This window comes from Lissotriton helveticus, chromosome 10 (assembly GCF_964261635.1).
Source record: "Lissotriton helveticus chromosome 10, aLisHel1.1, whole genome shotgun sequence".
In the NCBI taxonomy this organism is placed as follows: domain Eukaryota; kingdom Metazoa; phylum Chordata; class Amphibia; order Caudata; family Salamandridae; genus Lissotriton; species Lissotriton helveticus.
This window is the reverse complement of record NC_136071.1, coordinates 721,707,923-721,735,700: the sequence shown is the minus strand read 5'-3', so window position 1 is coordinate 721,735,700 and position 27,778 is coordinate 721,707,923. Positions and strand designations below refer to the sequence as shown.

The 27,778-nt window shown below is 43.2% G+C and overlaps 1 protein-coding gene across 1 annotated transcript in view; it reads left to right on the top strand.

Annotated features, from left to right (window-relative positions):
* Positions 1-27,778, top strand: part of PTPRN2 (protein tyrosine phosphatase receptor type N2) — a 2,458,064-nt gene that overhangs the window by 1,373,301 nt on the left and 1,056,985 nt on the right. The window lies entirely within an intron of this gene.

Sequence of the window (27,778 nt, the reverse complement as noted above, 5' to 3'; positions counted from 1 at the left end):
TCCTCGGCCCATCCTATGGCGTTATCCTTTTATCCTCCTACCGACGGACTCCCGCACCGTATCTACCTGCGGCTTTCATCAGTGAATGCGGGGTGTACGCTCAGGAGACATTCAAGGAATCGTCCTGTATTAGTATATTGCGGGAACGCTTCCAAATGCTTGCAAACAAGTTGGACACATCCACCAGAACACCCGATGAATACCAGGGGGCTGAGTGCACCCATATCTGCTATGGGTAAAGGCTAGAGTGGGCGACCTGGCTATTTGGGGGTGCACCTTGAGTTGGAGAAGGGTTTTGTTTTACAGTACAAAATTTTGCTTGACACAATACTGCCAAATCAAACACACAATGCAATATACTGTACTATAGATGTATTTTTAAAGCTCGTCACACCTCGAATGAGACAGGTGCTGAAGCGCATTTGCACGTCTGTGGCAAGATACATTGTGCAGCTCGGATGGAAGACAGCGTGTCTGGTGTTGCTAGTAGTATGTTTTGGTGTCAAGCATGAGTGCCTGAGCCATGCTTTTATTGTACAGAAAATACTACTTTGTCAGTGATTTTTACAGCAACTCTATTTTATTTGATCTGTGTTTCGTGCACCATCTTTCATTTGGTGACAAGTAAACCTGTAGCTCACCAAAGATGACGCAGAGGCCTTCTTTCCAGTCGTTGGTCATCAGGGGGTATTTTTCAAGTGTGAAGCTTTGTGCAAGGAATTAGTGCCTGTAAATGAAGGTCACTGGGCCCACTCGATCTGAGTAGACTTTGCACATGCACTTTTGATGACGGAACAGGAAAGGGGCCTCCCTCGTTTTGCTCTCTGGCTCCTGATTCAAAGTGGGTGCATATATATATTTTTCATTGTCAGTTTGAAACTTTCAGATACACTTTCTTTCTGCGCTGAGCCAAAATGAGAACTGTCTGTGAAAGTTGACACTTTTCTAATTATCAAGAAATAATTGGAATTTTCGAATGTGTTCTTCTTCATCAAAGCAGCTGTTTTGCCTTCTCTCTTCAGGCTCTGCGTGATGTATCATGGACTTTCCGAAGTTCTACTGAACTCTCAGAAGGCTCTTTTACAGATTTAAAAAAAAACAGGCTATGATTCAAGGACGCCCACAGTGCAGACGTCCGAGTGCGGCAGGGCCGACTAGATTCGGGTGTGGCCTGCGGTCCTCACTCGTCCTCCCAGTTTGAAGTAGCTGGTGAGCAGAGAGGACGGTGCTAAAATGAAAAGAGCAAACACTCCTAAATCAAGGATTCAACAGATTAGAGTAGTATGAAGAAGTGGTGGAAATTAATGGAAGATAATTAAATAGAAAGAAACGAGGGAACCAAGGTATTGAGCTAAACAAAATCATGGGCAGCCAGAGGCTCAATGTAAGTCAAACCAACACCAGAGGCACCTTTTTTATATATAACTGCCGTGTTCCTGAAATTTTACTCGGCTTTCAGCAATTACGATCAAAGCATTTTTGGCCACAGGATTTAATAGCATAGCAAAGGAATCACGGGAAGGGGAGCCTTTGAGATCACCCGACTTCCTTTTTGTTTCTGTGCCTTTTTGTGCCTTATTCACCAGCCTTCACTCCCCCGTCTCTACGTCTTATAACCTCTCTGCTCTACTGTTTGATTGTCCTAATTTTGGTGGAGTGGTTGCCATTGACGAGCGGGGCTAGGAAGAACATTGCAGAGGGACATTCTGTGGTAGCATGGTGAAGTATTTCCAAAGTTAACACAGTGGTGAGACCATGTGTAAAAAGAAAAAGATAACCATGTTGTTCCTGCTTACATTTCATTTCACATGCTTTACTTACTTGCATTCCCTATGAGTGTTTGCTTTTTCTAGGATGTACATTTTTTTTAAGGCAGCATATTGCTCTTGTCTAGTGCGTAATTTAAATTGAGCCACATCTAGGTGTTTATGGCAGGTCAGTGAAGTGCAAGTTTCTCTCAGTGGGGCAGTATGATGTTCAGTGGGGGAGAGGATGTGGCACTATGGTCAGAGGGAGCTGCTGAATTTTTTACGCATGCCAACAGTCTCTGCAAAGATTTTTCCTTATTAGTAGCAGTGGAACATACAAATGCAGCAGTGAGAAAGGTGACCAGTCAACCTTCGCAAAGGGCCCTCGACTTCACAGCAGCACAAGTCACATTTTTTAGTAACTTTTGATCCGTTCGAGCTATAAACAATAGATTAGTTAAAATCCTCATATTATGCAGCAGATTCTGTATTATGTGGAAAATATGCATGCTGGGAGTTGTAGTTTGACACTGTCCAATACAGGTTGGGCTTTGCAAGATACTGATATCCACATTAGTTTGCTTCAGTGATGCCAAATATCTAAGATCAAAAGTCCTGCGAATTCACTTTCTGTGAAGTCACTTCTTGCGACGCAATATGTAATTAGAGGGGCCTCACATCTTCCCTTTCGCCCGGGGCCTCAGAAGGCTTAGGACCGGCCCTGTTTGCGCTCCATGGTGACGTTCGCCAAATGAGGGTGAGCACTGGGCAGACTGTCTTGCACAAGGACGGGCAGGTGCACAGTCGTCTACAGGCCCCCAACAAGTCACAGTCGCGTGCCGTCTCTGCCTCTCACGCGGCCGTACATGCGCGCTCTCCTCGCCCTGCCACTGGAGCTTCTCGCCGGGATTGCGTGCCAGTGCTCGCGTGCAGCCGCCGTCCACGGCTGCGCGCGCGCCCCCGCAGCTGAGGCAGCAGGCCTAAGGTCGCCGGTACGTGGGCAGGCCTGTCAAGTGTCACGCATCAGGCGTATACCAGCAGTTGAACAGTTATAGATCTGCTCTGCCTCTCTCCGACGCAGTGGTGATTACAATGTTACCGACTAACAATCTGTTTGGCTGCTGTGCTGCTGAAATCCGGCTCACGTCCTCCTGGAACAGGAAGTGAGGTCGGTGACCAGAAACGGTGGGGCCAGCCTGGGGATTCGACTGGAGGAGTAAGTTGCAGCTGTGTCGTCCAGTCGGCGCCCGGCGTCCCTTAAACAGTCTTACTTCTGAGACTGTCTGAGTCAAGTGCGCTGCTGCTAGGCCTGCGCAAGAGGGGCAATCATTTAATAAAATCCGGCCCGGCCGTATTATCAAACCGGCGGGATGCCGACACAGCATGATCGACCACCTGCTGGCAGTCACACTTGGGGTCAGTCAGCACAGCCGCCACATGAAGACCAGGCACAGCGGGGGAGACTGCACGCAGTGCTGCACAGCCGTGTGGCTCAGTCAGGGTCTGTTGAGGCCGCCGGAACCCCTGTGGGCACAATGGCTGAGCACGTGGTGACTCGCAGCAACACCACAGCAGTATTGATCTTGTAGACCCGATGGACGGACCCCACCGGCGCCACCGGCCTGGCTGCTGAATTTGAACCACGCCAGCCCGGGCCGTCAGAGTGGTTCAGCAGCAGAGTCCCGTCGTCAGAGTCCTGTGAAGCAGATAAGGAGTCAGGACAGCTGATCGGTCTGGATGAGTCTATTGCTGGAGGCGGACCGGGCGGCAAACTCGCATTACCACGACCCGCGGTGACTCAAGGCCTGAGCCTGCCTGTAGCAGGCCTTGCAGATCAGAGTCGCTGCCTTTAATTATGGAGCGCTGCACCAAAATAAAACGGCAGACATTGGTTAAGCGTGTTAACCATTCAGGGAGCCCGGCAACTAACCTGCTGCCCCTGAAGGTGTCTAGGCACTTGATCTCATTATGGTAAGACAACTTTTTTCTGAGTTGATATTGTGACGTATGTACTGAGATGTGCTAACTTCGAGGTTTGCGAGGGAAAGGTTGGTGTTTTTCCCGAATAGAATTCCGGTACAGTGTACAGTGACTCTTTCCTAAATGAATTGAAAACAATTGAAAACAAAATCTGTATTATATTAGCTCGTCTGATTTTCCATTTACAATCCTGAAGCACTGTAGTACTGAAATTCGTAACATGCATTAGTGTCGTTGAGCAACATAATTTAATTTAAAAAGTACTTCTTCTTAAATACATGTGCAAAAAACTATCTAAAACAGTTCCCGGTATATTTTATCGCCGCGGCCTAGGCAACAGCTGTAGCCCAACATCAGTCCATAGACCTGAATGTACCTGAACTAATTTTTCTCTTGAGTGCAGCTCTTTTATTCTCTCTCTGTGATGGACTGTCTGGCTGACAGCTCTTACCTATGTATGTGCTACAGTACATATATATAGCTTTCTTTGTGCTTAGGACTTATCTTCAACGATACAAATGGGGAATGTCATTTCTGAATGGCCATTAGTCTCTAGACACTTTACACATAACTTTTTCTGACTTTAATATTTGTTCCAGGATTTTGTGTTTAGGATTGTGGAGTCCTCATCTGGGGAACTGATAAAGAAGTGCTCCTCATCCCAAAACGTATGGTGGATTAATAAACAAAATATATGAAACTCCACACCCCTTTTGTTGCCTGTGTGAAACTTTAACCATTTCTCTTGGTCTGTCGGCGTCTGCCATACCTTTGCATTGTCTCATGAAGGGACATACTGTTTAACACACAACAGCATCCAGGCTGTAACCTATGTGTGCCTCAGCCTCACTCACCTGAGCATTGCACAATGCAGAGTGTTTGTGGCCACCGTCCAATCAGATTAAAAATGCACTAGGTTAGTTCCCTTCCCTTTCTAGAGATTTGCAGCTGTTTTAAGATCTCCTTAGAATTTCTTGTTGTTCAAATGGATGTAATTTCTGATATTTCATAGGTTTCTCTCATCTTCATTGCTTGATTTTGCTCGGTAAAAAGTGTCACTCATAGTCGTTAAAATGTCACTCATTATTACCGTGAAATTATGAAAATGTCACACATAGCAATCTGAAACCTTGGCAGCTATGCGTGGGGAGAAGCGGGTTGCTTTGCTAACACCCAAGCGTGCAGGCTTGCATGGTTGTGCAGGGCCCAGTGCTCCTAGTCCTTTGTGTGTTCTTGCTGGCTGGGCTTGCTGCCTTTTGGCTTTGCTGCTTGGACTTGACTACCTTTGTTTCCATTACTTTGGCTGGACTTCTCTTGGCTATGCAGCTTTGGGCTTCCTGCGGGCTCTCTCTCTACAGGGGTCACAGTTCTCTCATTGATCCCAGCGCCTTCTCCACAGGGGCCGTAATGCTGCACAGTGTCCGATAGTGGCCCCACCCGATCCCGCCAGCTGATTAAGCAGCATATGAGCAGGTATGGCTGTAGCTCGGCACCTCTCGGGAATTCTCCTGCCCACATGGTAACAGCTACGGGGGGCGTAACACAGGCCCCCACAGCACGTCTAGCAGGACACTACAGAGTTAAGAGCATGTTCTGTTTGCAGGTGAGAATTACCCCCAGGCTGGGATTAAAGCAGTAATTGGGGCACAGACAAAAGGGACTCTGCAGGTCAGCAGCAGGACAGAGGAATGTTAAAGTTTCCATGTATGTTTCCCAGCAAAACAAAAGTGTATGTGTGATGACTGACCATGTTTTTAAGATCAAAATTACTCCACCACGCATTGTAATGGTGGCAGAAGGATATACCCAAACAGTCAATAGAAAGACAGTGAGACTGAAACACCCTTCAGTGCTGAACCAATATGTGATTGACAATATTTTAAGCCATTGACTAAAGGGTCAAGAGTGAAAGAAGGCAATGGCTAGAGGAAGATGACTAAATACTCACTGCATTCTTCTCATATCGTGCTGAGACATTCAGTTGGATAGAAATTTGAAGATTGCCCTTTCTGCTGCTATGGTATTTTGGTGCAATTAGTGTTGCAATATTAAGCAATGCCAATAGCTCAAACTTAATTAACCCGAGACCTATTGCATTGTAAATGCTTGTTCTAATCTGATTTTGACTTTGTGGATTAACTTGTACAATTGTATTACTGTAAAATACTCTAAATTGGTGTGACAGGTTTCAGAAAAATACTTTGGATCTACGGATCATTGGTGGGCCAGGTTGATGACCCACACCTAGGCACCCAACAACTAAAATAGTGAGAGCAACAAATTAGAACATTGCTGATATTTGGCATAGTGCCATAACCATCCAGGAATATCAACCTCCCTGTGTCTTTTATTACATTTATGGCCTGCATGGCCATCCAGGTCGTATAGCAGCCCACTTGTACTCCTCCCACCCGCCTGCCAGTTGGGATTTTCTTGTGTCTTCTGGCATTCCAGCCATTTGTAGTGAGGGAGGAGTGTCTTTTTTTGTCTTACTGAGAGCAGCGTTACTAGATGACTCCTTGTCATGGCAACCTGAGTTGTCCGGTCCTGGGATCTTAGCCACAAAATCATTATTTTTTGGAAATTGTAGTCTTGCTTCATTCAATTGAACTATATTAGACAAAGACACCTGAAAACAATTATTTACAAATTGGAAACGCTGCTAAATGCAGTTTTATTCCTTGGAGTGGCGTCTTCTTGATCAGAGGCACTTTTGTGGTGATGTGTATGCGGTTAGCCTCAACCGCGGAAGATGAACCGCCCGCTGGAAATGTGATAGCGGGGCTGCGGGGATTGCCATTTTGACAACCGATATGCAGCGTGAGTGAACCCTGGATTGGAACTGGACATTGTGCCTGTAGCCCACTGGAGGGCTGTAAATATGTATAATGGCATGCAAACTTGAGATTTGAGTCACGGACTCCACCGAAGGAGAGAAATTAAACTGCATTTACCAGCATGCACTCACCTGGGAGCGCATGCGCATTGGACAAATATGGATGCAGTGCGCTGTTCCTCAATGATGTGCCGTCCCCATGAAGAAGAAGCAAGTGCTTCGAAACGCGTCGGGGCTTTGATGGAAACAGACGCAATGTGCAGTTCCTTAATAAAGTAGGTTAGTTACCTGTTCATTCACGGAGTGGCGTCTTCTTGATCAGAGGCACTTTTGTGGTGATATATATATATATATATGTAAATATACTTATATATAGAATAGGTTTATTTTTCCCTGTAGAATTCTGACAATTTCATACTAAAGGCATGCATGGTAATATGTAATATATATATATAGTTATAATATATACATTTTAGTTTCTATTTTTGAATATGTGTTTCAAGGGTTACATTACACTGAAAGGAGGTCTGTCACTCTGTCACAAGGATGGTGTCATCAGTGATGTCATGAGTGATGTCACTGACCATGTCATGAGTGATGTAATATGTGACATCATCAGCAGTGCATTGCAGGCGCGCAAGTTATAGTGAGTCCAACTAACTATAACGTGGGAATTTCAATGGTTTTATGTCAGTAAAATTTCCAGCTAACTATAACTGGTGTCAAACCTATGGTTTTTTCAGTGAATATATATATATATACATCTATATTACCTACTGGCGGTCGCCAGTAGGTATATATAGTTAGGATTTTTTCTCTATGGGTTTTTTGAAAATTCTATGTCTAATAACTTTGGCGTTTGTGGACGGAATTGGCTGAAATTCTCAGGAAAATGGCACATTTTGTTTCTGAGCAGCCCTTGAAAATTTGGGGGGGGGTCGTCCAGTGGGGGCCGAGAAAAAAGGGGGGTCCCAAAACGTGTTTTTAACATTGAGTTTTCCATAGGGCGGTTGGCCTCACTTTTAGCCCGAACGGCTGAATGGATTTGCACGAACCTTGGCAAAATTGTAGGGACTGGTAGCCCGATGTGCCTTTTGTAGGTCTCAATATATGTGCTCCAGTGGATTTTGAGAAATTAACGTTTAAAAAAAGATATATATCTGTAACAGCGGACCGGGCAGCGGCCCAGGACGCGTACTTTTCGCGCAACGGAGCTTTGTGAAGCGAAGCTGATTGGTTCTCTGGCGTCTGTCAACATTCCAAACAGTCCGTAGCGGCCGCCATCTTGTCTCTCGGTAGGATCGAGAGACAAGAGGAGGCCAAAGCGAAGGGGCAAATGACCATAAGGGGGAATAGTAGATCCTCGCTGACCCCCTAGGTTTGATGTGGAGGTTTTAAAAGGGCCCCGCGGGGCAAAAAAAAAAAATAATAATAATAATCGAACGGCTGAATGGATTTGCACGAAACTTGGCAAAATTGTAGGGACTGGTAGCCCGATGTGCCTTTGCTAGGTCTCAATATATGTGCTCCAGTGGATTTTGAGAAATTAACGTTCAAAAAAAGATATATATCTGTAACAGCGCTCCGCCTCGCGTAACGGAGGTTTGCGAAGCGGATTGGTCATTCTGTCACTGGGCTATAGTTGGGCTACATCTGGCTGATATTTGGGCTACATTTGTTTTTTTGTGTGTCTGGCGGCCATCTTTGGGCTACATTGGGCTACATTGGGCTTCATTGGGCTACATTGGGCTACATTTGGGCTCCAACATATATATAGGCCAATGTAGCCCAATATATATTTTTCAAAGTTAATTTTCGTAAAAACCACTGGAGCATATATCTTGAGACATAGCAAAGGCACATCGGGCTACCAGTCCCTACAATTTTGCCAAGTTTCGTGCAAATCCATTCAGCCGTTCGAGCTAAAAGTGAGTCCAACCGCCCTATGGAAATGAAGGAAATGAATGGGTAATTTGTAATTAGCAAATAGCTAATCGCAAACTAGGAATGGTAAAGAATCGCTATTTATTCCTTAAAGTTCGCTATTTAGGAAATGCAAAAAACTTTGATGATACATATGGCGGTTCATCTCTAACAAGATAAGAAGCATAGGGATACATTTATGATGACTGGCGCATCACCAGGGATGTGTTAGTCATTCTGTGCCGCTGTTCCGTCACCTATGGTGTGCTGCATTTACAATGCGGCGCATCATGGGGCAAAAACAGCACAGATGCGTGATGTATCTGTGCCGTAAAGGTGGCGCATTGCTGGAGTTGTATCGCAAGTGTGATGAAGCTCCAGCAAGGGTCGGGGGTGCCCCTGTCGCAGGGTTTCTGTTCTCACACAGAACTGTGGACAGAGGATTGGAACCTCGGCGAATTAGGGTGTCCCAAAACTCACGTTAGTAATCAAAAACTCCTTAGCAAGCTAGGTACAGTGTCACATTGGATATAACAAACTCTCAATGTTTAGACAATCCAGAATATGAACTTATAGTACCTCAGGATACGTGGAACTCATGAACAGTCGGTCGTTATATATTTCTTAGAAACCAGAACATGGAGTTAAGAAGAACACATGTGTATTTGAAATGTTTATTTACTAATGCCGTCTTCTGAGGCGTAGTATCTTAGATTATACAAGTACACATATTATCAGTAGCAAAATTACCAGCATAGTCAGTAGTACATAAAAAGCGAATGGTGACAGTATGTTAACATGCTGTAAATGAATAAGAGTTAGCAACACTTATAAGCAGCCGCGGGCCGTGGAGGGAGTTACGGTGAGGCAGGGAGGCGGGGAGGGGGAGAAGCAGGGTGGAGAATACAAGTACACATATTATCAGTAGCAAAATTACCAGCATAGTTACTAGTACATAAAAAGCGAATGGTGATAGTATGTTAACATGCTGTAAATGAATAAGAGTTAGCAACACTTATAAGCAGCCGCGGGCCGTGGAGGGAGTTACGGTGGGGCAGGGAGGCGGGGAGGGGGAGGGGCAAGGTAGAGAGGGCTCCACCCTGCTTCTCCCCCTCCCCGCCTCCCTGCCTCACCGTAACTCCCTCCACGGCCCGCGGCTGCTTATATCTCACCCTCCCTAATACACATATTATATTATTTGCTAAGAAGGTCTCTTTGTGTTGGTTTAGGGCGTGCCCATACTTTAGTGTCTTAGATTTGAAGGAATCACATCAGCATACACCAGCTCTCTCTTCATGTGAACCGCATCAACTGTTGTGTATGTGTGTTCGGCAAAGCAATATAAAACCCGCCTCATGCCCAGAATTGGCAGAAGTTGCACTTATGTTATGAGTATGAAGTCGTGGAGATCAGACCTCATAACAATTCTGTATCGTGTTGTTCTTGAAACTTTAGCACTCGCTGTACAGATATAGTTTAACAAGCAAAGCAGATAGTAGAGCAATAACATATTATTCTCATGTAAACCACGATGAACTACTAGGTGGAAAGCTAAAGCAACAACTAAGTGTCGTGTGCAAAAGTTGCAAAAAAGGAAAAATGGCGTTTAAACCGGTAATGAGCCCATGCTAACTTAACACGGTCTAAAGATATCCAGGACCTAGATGACACCTCCCCATGATCCGGAAACGAACTGAATAAGATAATAGAAGTGCCATCTCATGAGAGTAGATTGCAAGTTTATATGTGGACGGTCCGCAAGGTAAAGCATTAAAAACTAGGAAAATTTAATGCTAAAGAAAAATAAAACAGCCAAGTACTTTATCGAGTCTTAAGCCAATAGGCAAGGTAAATAATAAAAACTTGACAAATAAGTCAATGAATTGTCAATGAAATGCTAGTACTCAGCATATCAAACATGAAAAAGGTCTATGACATAACTGTGTATGCAAAATAAGCTGCAACAGCCTCCAATAGGAAGTCACCGTCTTCATCCGAAAACAGTTCAGCCATCCAATTAAAAAGCGGAAAAGAACATACGTGCTCTCCCAGCACCGGATCCTCTATCACCATCAGAGGACAGCTCGGTGGGTTTTCAAGAAAGCTCTGTTCCAAGAAAGACTGTGCTGCCGCCAGTAAATTCCAGGGACCAAGTAGTCCATGCATCAATGCCACAGCCATAATCCTTTCGCCAGGACAAACCAACTCGTGAGTAATGATAGGAGTCATCAGCTGATTAAAGTCGAAGTCAGGAGAAACCGGTCCGCAGAGACACAAATCAATGGCCCAATCGAAATCACAGGTCAGGCAGTGAAATACAGGCTGGACACAGGTGAAGTAGGAGAATCGAAAAGATAATCCATATGCCGTGCTTAATATCGCCAACGGCATTGTGCCATAATATTCTAGCATGCGATTGCGGAACAGTGTCAGCATCTGCAGGGTGGGAGGTTGCATAGGAGGGACATCCATATTTAAAAATGTAAAAAAGCACAAGAGCGTCCGCTGGTAATGCAAGTAAAAATGCCAATCCACGAAGCAGAGTGGAGAAAATATAATGAAAGGAAGCAGGGATGACTCCAAAGATTTTCTCAAATGAAGTCACGAGACCACTGGTAACAACTTTAAAAAAGTGCGCCAGGGCCTTTGTGGAGGATGCGTTAAAGATAGTCGGAACCATCTTGCTGAAATTGAAAGGCAAATCTTAATTGAAAAGGGTCTGCACCTCTGTACGGGTGTTCGCTATGTGAAGCACGAAAGTTTCACGGGCCGAACTCAAGGCCACCTCTCTCTGAGACAAAAGAGCTCTTATTCTTGCCATGCCGTTGAAATGTGCGCCCAAGGTTGGTATTTGTGGCCAGATTGAAAACTCCCTATGTTCATGTGTGGGAGGAAATAGAACATTTCTGCAGCAAATAACCCGTTCACTTACTGTTACGATAAAAGGAATACTTTTAATTAACTCAGAACAATCTTCATTATTGAGCATCAAATAACTACCATTTTCCAACAACTTGAACGTGGGGATGATAGCAGGAACTGGCGTGCCTTGCAACACGCAAGCCATATTTGGTCGGTGTTTGTTGCATGAACCGTGTAACTGTATGTGCCTACACATTAGTGAATGATCTGGCGTCTCAGTGCATTCCTCTCCATTCAGATAAACTTCTTGATCATCTTTGAAACATCTGTATGTGTATGGAAGCGACCAGACCTCATGAAGAAAAGCACTACCTAAAGGTTCATAACGACCTATTGGTATATATTTCATACAATTTGAAAACTTATATAAAGCAAAAGGCAGCGTTATTAAACCGTGGATAAGGCACGTTGCCAAAAAACCCGCAATCCTCTGCTGATGATGTCACTGAGCATGTCATGAATGATGTAATATGTGACATCATCAGCAGTGGATTACGGGTAATAGTATCTCTAGTTTACTCCCCTATAGCTGTCTTTCTTTTAACATAAGTGTCTGTTTCCTTCCCTTATACTTACTGTTTTTGGTTCGCTTCCGGTTCGCGTACCGGCGAGCGAACTGGGAAGCGAACTAAGAGAAATAGAGGTTGGCACAGTTCCAAATATTGTACCAATTTTTTAATAACGGGGAGGTAGTTCTGAAAAGAACTTTTTTTTTTATTGTTTTTGTTGTTTTATATTTTTTTTATTATTTTTCGGAACATTTTTTTACTTTTTTTGAATTTTTCTGAACAGTTTTATATTTTTTTGGGTTTTTCTTGGAGGGGGCAATGAAAACGATTCATTGTAAAGGGCTCAATAGGAGCAACAAAACAAAAAAAGAAGTATTTATTATTTTGGGCGTTTCGTACAAACTTGCATATGATAGTCAATAGCTCTGTTGATCAGAGTGATGCTTCTTTCTCCGTAGGAAATGAATCCATCGCAAAATACGCAGATGTGTTTTACTTCACCAAATTTCATTTGTATATTTGGCACCATCTCCCTGCCCTCTGGTCCCGTTACTTCCGGTACAACAGATCTTCTGGCCATAATAGGGAGATTATCTAGGTCGTTCCGAAACTGTGCAGCACTGTAGTTGTTAGGATGCCACCTAGTCATATGGCGATGCATTGTGTAGTTTCCGAAACTGTATTTTTTCTCGGTTCCTCTGGACAGTCTATCTTGACATATAAGGCAAGTTACGTATCTTGCATTTACTTTTTTCTGACCTTTGGGAATTTTAAAAAATTGCCAAATGAAGTTTTCTTTCCGGTGAGACGTCTTGGGCTGCTCAGGCAAAAACTGCCTCTCTTCGTGCTCGTCGTCCTGTTCCTCTTCTTCCTCTTCTTGTTGAATTATAACTTGAGCAGGTGGTCCACTCTTCCTTGGATGTGGTGGAGGTGGTGGGGAAGCACCAGCTGAAGCTACTAAAGAAGCCATTGCTCAGTGATCACAAAGGGTCTTTCTCTCACAATGATGAAAGTCAGAGTGAGGAAAGAAGGAGGGATTTTCATCATTTGGGAAAAACAAGAGTTCTCAACCAATCAAAAGTGTTCATTTTAGATTATATGACCTAGTCTTACATCATTAGGAAACCAAAAGTGAAATGAACCAATGAAAAGTGTTATTACCAAGTCACATGACTTGCTGTGTTTACGTTAAGCGCTTTGCAGGGCCTCACGGTTTGCTTCCAGAAACCTGCGCTTTGCGACTCGCTTCGCGTACCAGTTCGCTAACGTAGCACGTCATATGACGTATCACGCGACAACGTGGAACGTCATGCGGACGGGAGGCGTCACGATGTTGTTTTCTAACGCGGCACTTGCGGTAAAGAAACGTTTACCGGCTCGCGGTCTATTTCGCGGCATCAAGGTCAGCTAACGGGAAGCTTCCCGATTCGCGAAGCGGGAACGTAGAAAAAAAAATATTTTAAAAAAAAATTATTCATAAACATATAAAATATATTTTTGGATTTAAAGAAGAATACATTTTACAGCTACAGATATTAGCTGTTAAAAAACCAATGAAATTCACAGAAAAAACCATAGGTTATAGACCATATATAGTTAGGAATTAGCATTTACAAAACCTTGAAAATTCACTGAAAAAACCATAGGTTATAGACCATATATAGTTAGGAATTAGCATTTAGAAAACCTTATTTTACTCACACAAAACCATTGAAATTCCATATATAGTTAGTTGCACTAACTATATATCGCGCACCCGCAATCCACTGCTGATGATGTCACATATTACATCATTCATGACATGGTCAGTGACATCACTGATGACATCACTGATGACATCTCAAATGACATCACTGATGATATCTCATTTGACATCAATGGTCACATCAATGATGATATCATTAATGTGACAATACAATGCATCTCCTCACACTTTAATATAACCTCTGTTACACCCAGTGTTAAATACAGAGTATAATTTTTGAAACCATTGACACACCAATACTAGTTACTACATACGCACTCACTGATTCCTACGTCTACACACACATTCACTCATTCACCCATACAATCATTCATACATACAATCACTCATCTTTACAACACTATCATATGCACTCATACACCTATACAGACACTCACACTCTGCCACTCATCCATGGAGTTACTCACACACCTAGTCAGTCCTGTAAAGAATCAATCACAGTTCCATTTTCTAATCTACACAGTTAAACATAGAGTACCTTACATTTTCAAACATATACTAACACATACTTACTCTCTTATAGAATCACTGATACAAGTACACATTGATCTGCACAGAGTCACACACCTCCCAGCCAGCCATACACACACTCAGTCTCCCATACAAATACTTGTGCAACCAATCAATAACCCATATAGCTACTTATATAGCTACTGATCAACACATGCAGCAGCTTGCACAACAACAGACATGCTGATGCACACTTTCAGACAGTTTAGTCACTAACCCGTGCATTTAGTAAGACGCATTTAATCACTCACTCATACAGTCAATCACGCACCTACTAAAACCTTCATTCAGACACTTATACATCCACTCATTCTTCAATATGTAAAACATATTTAAACTTTACAGAAACACATAATCACTTGATGTTGTCATCAGTGATGTCATTTGAGATGTCATCAGTGATGTCATCAGTGATGTCATCAGTGATGTCACTGACCATGTCATGAATGATGTAATATGTGACATCATCAGCAGTGGATTGCGGGTGCGCGATATATAGTTAGTGCAACTAACTATATATGGAATTTCAATGGTTTTGTGTGAGTAAAATAAGGTTTTCTAAATGCTAATTCCTAACTATATATGGTCTATAACCTATGGTTTTTTCAGTGAATTTTCAAGGTTTTGTAAATGCTAATTCCTAACTATATATGGTCTATAACCTATGGTTTTTTCTGTGAATATATATATATCCTACTGTATTTATTTTTATATATTTCTACATACAATTATGTTATATATATACACACATATATAAAATCCATATATATATATATATATATATATATATATTTATACACACATATATATACATTTCCTCAATATCCCTCAAGCCCTCAACCCATACCCACCCTAAACCCTAAGATTACTCTTGCCACCCAAAACCCATACCATCCCTAATCCCTAAAATTACCCTTGCCATCCAAAACCCCAAACCCACCCTAAAGCCTAAAATTACCTACCCACCCAAAACCCATACCCACCCTAAACCCTAAAATTGCCCTTGCCACCAAAAACCCAAACCCATCCTAAACTCTAAAATTTCCCTTGCACTCCAAAACCCATACCCACCCTAAAACCTAAAATTGCCCTGCCACCCATAAACCCATACCACCCTAAACCCTAAAACCCCATGCTTACCTGAAACTCAAATTTGAAATACATATCCCTTTACCATTCATGCCTTTGCTACGAAATTTGTTGTAAAAGCATGCGTTGTAAAGGCAAATGCTGGTAAAAAACTGGTTGTAATGGTTATGCGTTGTAACAGCATTTGCATTGTTATAAGTGTGTTGTAATAGTAACGCATTGTATTGACTGCGTTGTAATGGTTAGTTCCCATGACTAGGTAATCTTAACTCTGAGCATATGCAAAGACACACCAATGAAACTGTACATTTGCATGAGCTTCAACTTCAGCGGTGGAAGGCTGTCTCATGAGACCCAAATGCTCCTAAATGGATAAAGGCAACAATAGTGAGGAAAGCCATTGAACGAGGAGCATGAGATAAACCACAAGGCCATCCAATCATTAGCAAAGGGCTGCAAAAATCCCAACTTTACATGTATTTGATGTATGGAAAACCACAGGTCTGGTCAACACTCCGGTAAAGCTGTCTGTAGCCGAATTCTGTAGGGGGCTACAAGTCATATAATGCAGAGAAAAAACCTGAAAAGGATGAACTACTCACACATGGAACTGGGAAACTTCAGAGCTCTGAATTTTTATGAAAACTACCAGCAACCGTTAATGTAATATTCATAACATGTCGGGCAGATTTTGGGGAGTAAGAGGAGAACAGGTTGGTCCTATCTATTCTTAACAATTGAAGCATTTCCAGTAATAAACAGGTGTGAAAGGTGTTGGGTCGCCACAATCTCCTAGTAGTTACTGGAAATATATATTTAATGGCTAAGGGTCGGAAAAATGACTGTAGGCCAAATAACTAGACATGACTCTCTTTCATGATCATTACCAGACGGTTCCAAATTCCACAGTGTCCCCATAAGTCGCAACTCGATGACAATACTTTGTCAGGTATTCCCATACACTCCCTGCTTTCAGTGTGGCTACAGGTAGTTGAAAATGTTTTGTGACCAATTACAGACAGTACCACCTTGCAGAGACAGGTTGAAATGTTTTTAGCCCGGGGCGGAATGCCAAGGTAGAAAGTAGCCCTTCTCTCTAATATGGCTTTAATATTCCTGTGGTTCACCAAAGAACAGCTCGGTCTGGTCTACACAGTTGGTGGTCGCATTTATTTAACGTGTATTCCTGGCTTTCTTTCTTTTCTGCCTCCCCCATCAGTCCATCTGGTGCTTAAAATGGATAAAGTGGAAAAAAAGCACAAGTATGAATCGGGACCTCCTTTATATTTCGTTTGAACGAATTATAAGCCGTTGTAATAGAGATTAGTTAATGCCTTACACCAGAAGCCGATTGGCGGTTTGTCCGTCCCAGCCATAGTTTCATATGACTGGCCTCGCCTCGAAGCCCTGCCTCAAAAATGCAATTAGCAGTTTCAGATTCAGCCGAGCTGCCTTTTTATTCCTGCTGCATGGAGTGCGCCATTTGCATCATAAAAAAAACCTAATTGGTAAACACAGCCTCGCCAGATTCTCTGCAATTCAGCCAATTCTCCGCGCGTTAATTGGCTCGGCTTCAACACACATTGGAGGGGTTTTCAAAGGCTGCTGCAGATTAGAGAGCTCGCGAGCCCTCGTGGCGCGCGGTATTGACTCCAAGGACACTCGCGGAAAAACATATTTTAAATGAATGCCGAATGCGGGCCGGTTTTCTTGTCTGGCGGTTGCCATGGCGACCATTTTGTCTGCTAATCTGATAGCCGTGTGTGTGTTTATTGGTACACATCGCGCGTAGTGACCTTCAGAGACCAACCCGGTTGGATAGTGCTGGTCTTCCGGAGTGCTTCTAAGGGGTGCCAAAGTGGACGTCTCCCAAGCCTGGTTGTTTTGTGGTTTGCAGTATGGAGATCCTTTTATTGTTGCTCTGCATTTTTAACAAAATAGAGGCAGTGGGCTGCGCCAGCTGGACGGGTATCTAGGTGACAACTGGCCAGCAGCGTTGTAGCTGTGACAAAAATGACACTCGCCATGTGTGTGAAGAGATCAAATTACCTCAGTAAAGCGGGTTATTTGCACAAGCTGCATAGTAACTGTTTATACTGGCGCAATGCAGGGTGCAATCGCCAGTTATTGCTCCCTGAGTGAATATAACGTATGTCCCCACCGTGCACTGCTTATGACCTCACATATTACATCACTCATGACGTTCAATGACATCATTATTATTTTCACTGATGACATCTCAAACAACATAATTGAGAATAGGAAAAAGAAAAACCCTACATGCAAAATTGGCATCAGAAGACAGAACCAATTGAGTTGCTTCTTAGGAGATGCAGTCAAAAGTTATTATTTTATATCATGCCGCTCTCATTAAAACTTTTCAGTGTGACATTTATCATAACTATATTCAACCTTCAGCTCTCATGATACTGCTTTGATGATGAAAGGCTTTTTTTCTAGAAAATGACTCATGACGGATTAATGAAGCATTACGTGTCATACGCCATTCACCTGATAGCAAGTGTTGTAACATTCCATTGGTTACTGTTGAACAACTCTGCTCAACGATTCCCTTGAAGCACCATCCAATTACACTAATCACTGGCATATGTATGCTGTCTATATCTCTGTCACCTAGAGGCACTGGCACTTTAAATCCAACTTTATTGATACTATTTTGCACATTCAATTGGGAGCATTGAAGAGGACAAGTGAGTTTTCATTGGTGATAGTTTGCATTCCACGATTTTCTGTGTCTTGATATTTTTGGGGAAATACTTCAGTAATGTGTTACAAGTAACTTGATCTCATTGAAGACATCTTATTTTAGAGTGAATGTTTTTCGCTTTTATTTTGCTTTACTCACCTTATCACTGTGGCTGTTTGGCATTGAATAGATTCACATGCTCAGAGGTGCTGGTCTTTACTCAGATTTAAACATAGATGATGAAGCAAAGTCTAGTTCGTAAATACATGAGGCCTTGTCATGGATATGAGCGGTTCATTTTAACTACCTGCATGTGAGCCTATTGCTAAGTGGAAGGGACTGATCACTACAGAGGTAATTATGGGGACATTTTCTGGTGCGAATCCCCTTCCATTGTGAGTTCTCTTCATTGTTGGTGTGTGCGTATCAGAATTGCCCTTCAGCCTTACCGTGGCATAACACAAAACAATGGGGTTCCTGCAGAATTTGATGAAGGGCCTCTGAGTCTCCCATATCTCACAGATATTCATTGGTCTTTGGCTCAGTTGAGACCCCTTGAAGGATGAGGTCCCCCTAAAGGTTTTGGGCCCTCCCTGTGTTGCAGGACCCTGTGTTGCTCCCCAAGCCTTATGTAGTAAATGTCCTCTCCACTATTCTTCACAAGATAGACTGTACTATGTCATCTGTGACATCATAGAATGCCTGGGTGACTCTCTGGCTCACAGTGTCTCTCTCTAACTTACTGTGACAGTTGGTCATCTCAGGCTGAGCTGCTTACAACTAGCTCCTGGTGGGGTTTTACTTCTGTACTTATTATCTTAGAAGGAACTTACAATAAAGGATCTTACCTACACAGTGGACTGTGTATCTTCCTTTACCACAGTTTGGCGACGTTTTGAAGAGGATGAACCTATGCGTGAACTAAAGAGAAAGACCAACTAAGGAACCAAGGAACTAAAAGACAAGGAACTAAAGACTTTAAGCATTTTCAATATGTCAATTGAAACCCAAAGGTAACGCCCAGCTAGCCCCACCAGTGTCCTATACTACCTGAACAGCCTGCAACCTAGACGTTTCTAGTTCCATCACTCAAGACTTTGCTGTCACATATCTGAGGAATCCATTAATACACTTCAATCTGTGTGGGAATTGTCCTTATTCAACAGCAAGTCTTGTCATCAAAGTTTCTACCAAAGTGATCGGCTTTCTCTGTGGAAGAAGATATTCCAACACCATCTGCCTACTCTACCTGTATCTACCCCGCGTTTGGAAAATGACGCTTACTTGAGAAACATCCTGTCTAGTCTCGGCGCACTGACCCTACACTTTGGAGAAAGGCATTCTATCCAGGGAGAAGCGTAACATGTGCTTGAATTAGTGGGAGCCAGTAAACTGCGTGGCAGTTTTATCACTTTGGCACATATGTGGCGATAATAATTACTGGTCCTTCAGTGTTTTTTCAGTGTTTTTTTTTTAAACTGGTTAATACTTTGGCAGCGCATTTCTCATTGAGCCCATTTGGGGACCGGCGTCGTGGGAGAGCTCGTTTTCATGTCCATCAACTGTGTACAGCAGTCGTACAGCGAGTGGAGACAAGCGGAACATTTATTAATAAGGAACGGTCCTTATGGTGAGTTCTTGCACATATTAGGAAAGGCAGTGATTGAGGCTGTGTGACCTGGACAGTGTTAGTGAGGTTTTCATTTTGCGCATGGTATATTCAGAGTTTCGTTGCCGCGAAGCATTTTAACTTCAAATCCTCAACGCGTGCTGTTTTTTTTCAAATACTCTCATTCATGCCACAGCGCGCGCACTTACCTCCATACTGCCATTCTTCATGACATCACCTGTGGCTCTTCATTGTCTTCACGTACTAACAGCTGCTGACCAACACTTCTCTGCTCAAACGTGCCGCGAGCCACTCGGCACAGCGTGAGGCATCGTGCCGACATTTTAGAATTGACAGTACATGTTCTTCGTGCTACCTACTTGCCAATCACGCTTATCATGGCAGTCCTCCTATGTTTTTTTTTTTGGCTCTGACATTGTTACGCACTTTTCCGGGATTACTAGTAGGACAGGAGATAATTATTTGGCACAAGAATGGATATTGTTTCGCAAAGTGAATCTTGAGATGCATCGGCTAGAGAGCGAACGGAGCCTGTGGCATTCCATAGACTACTTGATTCTTCATTCTTGTGGCGAAGTTCAGCGGCGACTGCAGAGAGCTGAGTATGAAGACCCCGGGTGAGAGATCGCTCACCGGAGTTACTTGTATTTCTATTGTTATGCTGATTGACACTCTGTCTTCAAAGGTTACGTCTGAACTGCAACATGAGTTTTATTTGTACTGTTTGTTGTACTAAGATCTTCTCTATCAGGGGAGGTTGTGGGGTCAAATTACGCTCCATCTTGTTTCTAGGGTGCTGTTATACTTTCTAGTGGGTGTACCCTGTTTGGTGTTGATGGGTGGTCTACCTATGGGAGTTTGTGTATTTCTTTTTGTCAATCCCCATTTGTAAGGTAGAGGTATGTGCTTACCCTGTGGTATACCCTTTTCAAGGGATGTTGAGTGTTTGCGGATAGTCCATGCCCTATGTAGATGTGTTTGCGGGTAGTCCATGCCCCATGTAGTGGTGTGTGTGGGTAGTCCTTGCCCCATTTTATTCCCAGGGTTATTGTCTTTACCCTGTGGTGTACCCTTTTCAGGGGAGGTAGGGTATTTGTGGATAGTCCATGCCCCATCTTTTGTTCCCAGGACCACTGTCCTGCAGTGTACCCTTCTTAGGGGAGATTGACTGTTTGCGGGTAGTCCATGCCCCATGCTTGTTCCCAGGACCATTGTCCTGTGGTGTACCCTTCTCAGGGGAGGTTGATTCTTTGCGGGTAGTCCACGCCCCATTTTTGGTTCTCAGGATTACTGTCCTGCAGTGTACCCTTTTCAGGGGAGGTTGGTGTTTGCGGGTAGTCCATTCCTCATACTTTGCGCTGTCCCCTGCTTTTGGTGGAGACTGTTTGTGCACTATGTTCTGGTCTAAGTCTATCTTCTTGTAACTCGTGGCCAGGGTTTCATGTTGGTAAGACTTTGAGCTGTGAATTTATCATATCTTTAGTGTCAGCACGTCTTTATCAGGGGAAGTTCTGGTTCTTTGAAAAAAGTTAGTGAAAGGGGTTTGCTCTCTTTTGTCTTGAGTGAATTTTAGCCCTATTGTGTCTCTCTCTACCGTCTCTGCCTACACTCAATTTTGTTCTAGGGTATTTACCCTGTGGTTTACCCATGTGTGTGGGGAGTTTATGAGTGTGACCACTTAGCTTAGCTGCTTTGGTTCGTTAAGGGAGGGGGATGAGGCATATAGTATTAAATTTAGTTTTCTTTGTTCACATTTCTGCTAATGATACCTCATACTAATGTTATCTCTGAACATCTCATTTAGTTCATTCTTGTACGTTTCTGCTGATGTTGCATTTGAGGTATTTTGCCTATTGTGTTCTCTGTTCTGTTCCTATTCCATAAGGGAAGAGGATGTGTAGTAAATTTCCTCTCCACTATTCTTCACAAGATAGACTGTACTATGTCATCTGTGACATCATAGAATGCCTGGGTGACTCTCTGGCTCACAGTGTCTCTCTCTAACTTACTGTGGCAGTTGGTCATCTAAGGCTGAGCTGCTTACAACTAGCTCTGGTGGGGTTTTACTTCTGTACTTATTATCTTAGAAGGAACTTACAATAAAGGATCTTACCTACACAGCGGACTGTGTATCTTCCTTTACCACACCTTACCTTTACCTGTCCAACCTGGGTGCCCTGATAACTGTGAGGGTGGTCAGATTTTCTGAGTGGGTATGTGACTCACAACATGCAGTGACCAAAGAGGAAGAAAAGGTAGCCTTATGCAAAGAACTCAAGAACTTGATTATTAGATGAGGCTATGCATGGTGGTTTTTGCAAGGTTGCTCCAAATACTATGATCCATTCATCCAAACGCAGACATTGCAGGTGCCTTGGTTGTTTTGCAGCCCAAGGACCACAGTGCTTGTAGAGATGCACATTAGATGGGCTATCGTGCTTTACTAAAATTGATTTTTTTTTCTGTCTCACGTTCATTTCTGGTGACCTCTGTACCACATCGCTTCCACATCTGGACCTATTTCTAATCTCCTGTAATCTGACTTTTGTGATGACGTCTAACCTTCTAGATCTTCCACTGCTATGAGATCCAACATATTCCATACATTGACCCGAACAAATTGACAACTTGTTCTTCGATCTTCTGATGTACTCGTGCTTCCTTGCTCTCTGGGTATCATTGCTATGTGATCCCTTGCAGATTGCTTGTTTCCAAGAGCAAGAGCCTGCCTCTCCAGACTGTTCTCTCTGTCCTTGTACCATTGGCCTGTTTTTTCCCGGTGCAAGACATTATCTATGCAGATCCTGTAAGAAACGTAGGCCTTGAGTTGTATCAACACATTCCCCCATAGTCACAGATTGGGCAAAACACTTTGATATGTCTGGCCCTTAGTCCCTTTTTACCTCATTATAGCATCCTGTGCTGTATTCAATATAATGTAAATATAAATAGCTGTTTGTCTGTGGCCTTGAAAGCCTATGTAGGACATTTCCATACAGGAAATACGCGTGAGGAGGGGGATTGTGAGTACATTTCTTAACTCTAGGCTCAGCCTAATGCTGTTATCAGACCTGTCAACCTCAAAAATGTTTAACTGTGTGAGAGAGGAGATGGGGCCTGGAGGAGTGGGTCTTCGGACCCGTCACTGTTTTAGGAGTCACAGAGGGAGCTGGAGCATGGAGAAGGGCTTAGTGACAGTTTTGTAGTGAAAAACCACAGACTGTTGAGAGGACAAGGCTTAGTGCCCATTGCAGCTTCTCCTCCTTCCCCATAATACACAAAATCACACTCTTTTGAGGCTGCATTCCAGGTCCTGAAGAGGATGCAAAGCCCCTAAGGGATTTTACAGAGGTGCATAGCCTCCAAAAACGGCTTGCTTCCTCTATGCAGGTGTTTTCAGCTCATCTCATTCTGATATAGTCTTTTCAGCGAGCGACTGGGTGACGAAAGCAGATAATGTATGACACGTGGTGGTGTGAGTTGGTAGCCCTGTGTTGTGCCAGGTGCAGTAGAGGATTCAGGTTGTTCTGCCGACGGCATCTGACCCTACAGGTTTCCACACGTGACAGCTGACCGCAATAACCCCTTCAGGCTTCTCTGTTACAGAAATAACTTAATCTCACACTAAATCTTTCATAACTTTGAGACAGGAAAAGTGAGTGCAGAGTCAGGAGGTGCAGGTTTGATCTCTTCTGTTTCTGTCAAATCACTTGGCTGACACTGGAAATAAGAGCAGGTGGGCGTGGTTTAATTTGCATTTGGGTTTCTCATGAAAATCAGGTGCCACTCCATAATCCTGCATGTATCAAATGCATATTTTACATTACATGCCAGTGGTGAGGGGTAATACACTATCCAAAAGAGACAAGACTCGTCTCTGCCCAGATCATTTATCCAGACTTCAGTGCCAGCCACTGCTCCAGTCACCATCATTTTATCTTTTCTACAACCTTCCTAGGATGCTATGTTATATCAAACAAACATATTGGTTTACAGGCAGTCAGTGTAAATATATCTCGTGACCAGCTATGCACTGCATTGTCGGGCATTTATGAGTAAGACTCCCAGTTTTCGGTTTTTACAGGTTTTTACAGATAAATATAGACAGAAAATAGTGTGTTTACCTATTGAATATATTTTTAAAAGCAGAAAAATACAGATAATTGGCCTTCTTTTGATCGATTCTCTCAGTTATCATTCATGAATTCCAGGCCAGAAGCTGCGCAGATTAACAGCATAGGGAGTTCTAAAATAAGATGGGATTTCCTTAAATAGGATAAGATTTTCTTAAATAACTTTTTAGCTCAACATTTGTTTGTGTTATAATGCTTGTATTTTCATTTGGATTTTTTATTATATATTATTTGACTTTTTAATGTGCTAAATCTAGAAAGGTAGTGAAATATGTGTGCACGTTTATCACTTCAATAAACATGTAAATATGCAAGTTACTACTTCAAATGTTCACAAAACTCAAAATAAATATGGATAAATACTGATAGGATGGCCACAAATAAATATGGATAAATATAGATAGAAATGGGAAGTAGTATTACGTTACTCTAACATGCCTTCGTGAATCAGCGGAAGAGTCCAGCTTGTATTTGTGAAAGTCCAAACACGGCAGAGCCTTTTCTATTTATTATAAATGTTTATGAATATTCTGTGGGTATTCCCATGTGATAAACTTTACGGCCAATTCATCAGGGCATGCAAGAGGACATGAAAGAGTGCTACTTCACGTTTTCCAAAATGTCTTTGTTAATAGGCCCCGATGTCTGTGAGGCGAGATTTGTGTTAAAGAAGCATTTTTCAGAATCAAGATGGAAGCTACACTCTCTTTTTTTCTTCCTTCATTGTATGCAACTGTTAAATTAATGTCCAGATTGAATGTAGTATAACGGGGTTTTCGCCTGAGTTTCTGCACAGAATCGGCTTTAGTTGAAGTCTCTGATGTTACTAAACTTGCTGTAGAAAGAAGGTGGCCTTACTGCTGCTGGAACTTTTGGCGGCATTCCATATAGTGTCCCCTCCCTTCGTGCTGCAACGCTTGCAGAATATTGGGATAGGTGGGACTGTTCTGTCGTGGCTACGTTCTTTCCTTTGGGATAGATCTTAATCTGTGTGGATGCCACCGTTCGCATCTGAGCCCAAGTGCTTGAAGTATGGAGCTCCACAGGGCTCAGTGTTGAGCCCGACACTGTTTAATATTTTCCTTGCTCCACTGGCAGCTTTGGTGGAGTCTTTTGGGGTGCAGATTATTTCCTATGCCGATGACACACAGTTAATGTTAACGTGGGAGGGTGGCGTTTTAACTGTCCAGGTTAAATTCAATTTGTATCTTTCTGCAGTGTTTAACCACATGGCTGCTAGAGCTATTCCCCTGCTGTGCTGGACAGCAACCAAAACGGGTGTGGTCATGACAGGCTCAGCTCATCATGAGCACCTGAGAGGTATATGCCATGACGAGCTGAGCTCGTCATGAGCACCGAAGGGGCTAGTTGGATGTCTCAGAACAATCTCCAATGTAACACTAGAAAGACGGGGTGTTGTTTTTTAGTCCCCCCCTCCGCATCGTGGAGGTGAGATCTGGCCCAACTCATCCCCCTCTCTTCCGACTCCTTTCACTGTAGTGCAAACTTTAGGAGTCAAGCGTGATAATCTCACCTTCAAATCTCAAGTAGTGGTTAGGACATGTTTTGGCCTCCTCAGAATGTTTAGGAAGTTCCTGTATATGCTTTCCACTTCCTATCTAAGTATTGTGATCCAATCTTTGATAACATCCCAACTGGACTATGTGAATGCTCTTTATTGGGGTCTCCCGGGGTACTTGTTAAAAGAACTGCAGATGGTGCAGGACGCTGCTGCTCAGCTTTTACTCAGGATTCCTAGGAGTAGGGCAGTGTATGTTGCATTGTTTGGCAGTCAAGGCAAGTGTGCAATTTAAGAGACTGACCTTAGCTCACAAAGCATTTTATGGATTGGGGCCTAACTAACTATTTGTCCAAGAAGCTACAGCACTACCAGCCTACAAGCACACTGCGCTCTACGGAGACTTTGCTGACAGTAGTGTGCAAGACAAAGCAGGAAAGATGAGGTGATTCTTTCTTTTCTGCTATGGTTACCAGAGGCTGGAATTCTTTGCCCTTGTCTCTCAGAGCCATTAAGGAACCAAATTATTTTAGAAGTCAGTTGAAGACATGGCTTTTTAATAAAGTGTTCTAACTCTCCCCTGAAGATCCTTTTCTCTCACCATTCTGTTAGCGACCTGACAGTCTATCGAGTAGCCTTGCCCTCTATAACTGTTTTTTTATTTGACTGATTTTGATGTAGTGCGCAAGTTTGTCAATCAGCACACCTCTCAAAGACTTCAGCAATCATGGACACTTTGCAATGTGCTTTGGAGCTTGTCAGCATGACACACTTCCCTCCCTATTCTCAATCCTTGAATAGGAAAGCAAAGAACTGTCTACTTCAAACCATGTCAGCGCTGCAGTACCTGAAAAATAAAGACCCTATAAGTTAGAATGGGGCTGTTATGCATTGCAGTAAAACAATAGTACAATAATGTATGCCAGGCAAATCGTACATTGTAAAACACATTGCAAGTTCAATTAAAAGAGAGACTTTTTCGTTAGACTTAGGGAGGGCTGAATATGTCTTAATTCTGTTTTAATTACCAAAACTAAATGCATTAAAGCCTGCCTCTAGTCAATTAACACACAGGCTGACGGAAGATGGTAATATGAAAAATTGTTAGTGCTCCCTTTGAAATCCAGAACATAACCATTATGTAAATTTCTCAAAATGTCCATATATTGTTTCATGCTCTGTGCTATATTAACTGTTATTGTTTGGCTAAAATGACTGTTGATTATGGTTGCATATCTTGGGCAGCTCATATTTTTCCGTTTAGCACTAAAACAATTTCTTTTGGCAGAAAGGGCAGCGGCGGCTCCTCCGCTAAGGTGGAGGAGCGCTGCCTCACTGCATCAGAGCAGCAAAGGAAAGAAAAAAAATGATAATAACTAATGTTTTAATCATTTTATTTTGACTTCCTGGTGCGGCAGCTTGCGTGAGTGGGTGGGTCAGAGGGTGCAACCCTACTAAGTGCGCAGTGACTGTTTGGTTGGCCCTCTCGGGCCGCCCAAACCAGTCATGCGGACAATCCTCCTTCTCCATGCAGGCTGCATTACAGCCTGCATTGAGAACATGCCCACCCCTACAGCTCCTGGCTGTGCGCTGTGTCACGGCGCTCAGACCAATCACAACGCTGCATTGCAGCATTGTAATTGGCTGCGGGTAGCGTGGGAGACCTGGTGCTTCCTGGTTAAAGTTTCTTACGAGACGTCAGCAAGAGGATACAGGAGATGGGGTGAGGCTGGCCAGATGGCCGGCCGGGAGGTAAGAGATTTTTTTTTAATAGTGATCTCACCCCACCCCCACCCACCCCACTGCTGCTTCCAAGCAGCAGCCATGACTGAGAAAGGGTGCTTTGATGTGTTGACAAGATGGCTCTGCATGTTAAATACTTCAAGCCGACATCTGGTGTGATTTGCAGGTCCCATGCTCTAGATCCTGCAAAGCGCTTCAGCTGTTCATTGTTTGAATGTATGCATTGGCTGAGGTTAGGTCAATGTTTAGATATGGTAAAAGAGAAGCAGGATGCTTATGGTCAAAGTGACAGTTGTACCTGGAGATAGTTTTTTATAGTGTGTTCACCAATTGTGCAGTTTCCTATTCAGAACATGCGGTGCACCTACAGACACGTTGGAGTCCATCCAATTATTGGCATGCAAAGGATTGACAATCCAGCACCAACCTAACATTTTCTGTTGAACAACTCAATATCAATACACCCTGCTATGCAGAGAGACAATAAAACATTATAATACCATTGATCCCCTCTCTACCCAGCCCAGTATTACCCCTGATCTTCAAGGTAACACCCTTGCAAAGGACAACTATACTCTCTCACCACTGCAGGTCCAAACAACATGGCGGCAATGAAGTGCTATGCCAGTGGAAGAATTAGCTAACGCACTCAGGACATCTAGGTAAATGAAACCACACCTACCCAAGAAGGGAATGTATCAACACTAGGAGATGGAATGTCCTTCAAAAATTCAAAGTTCACCTTCAGGCTAACCATTTCAAGT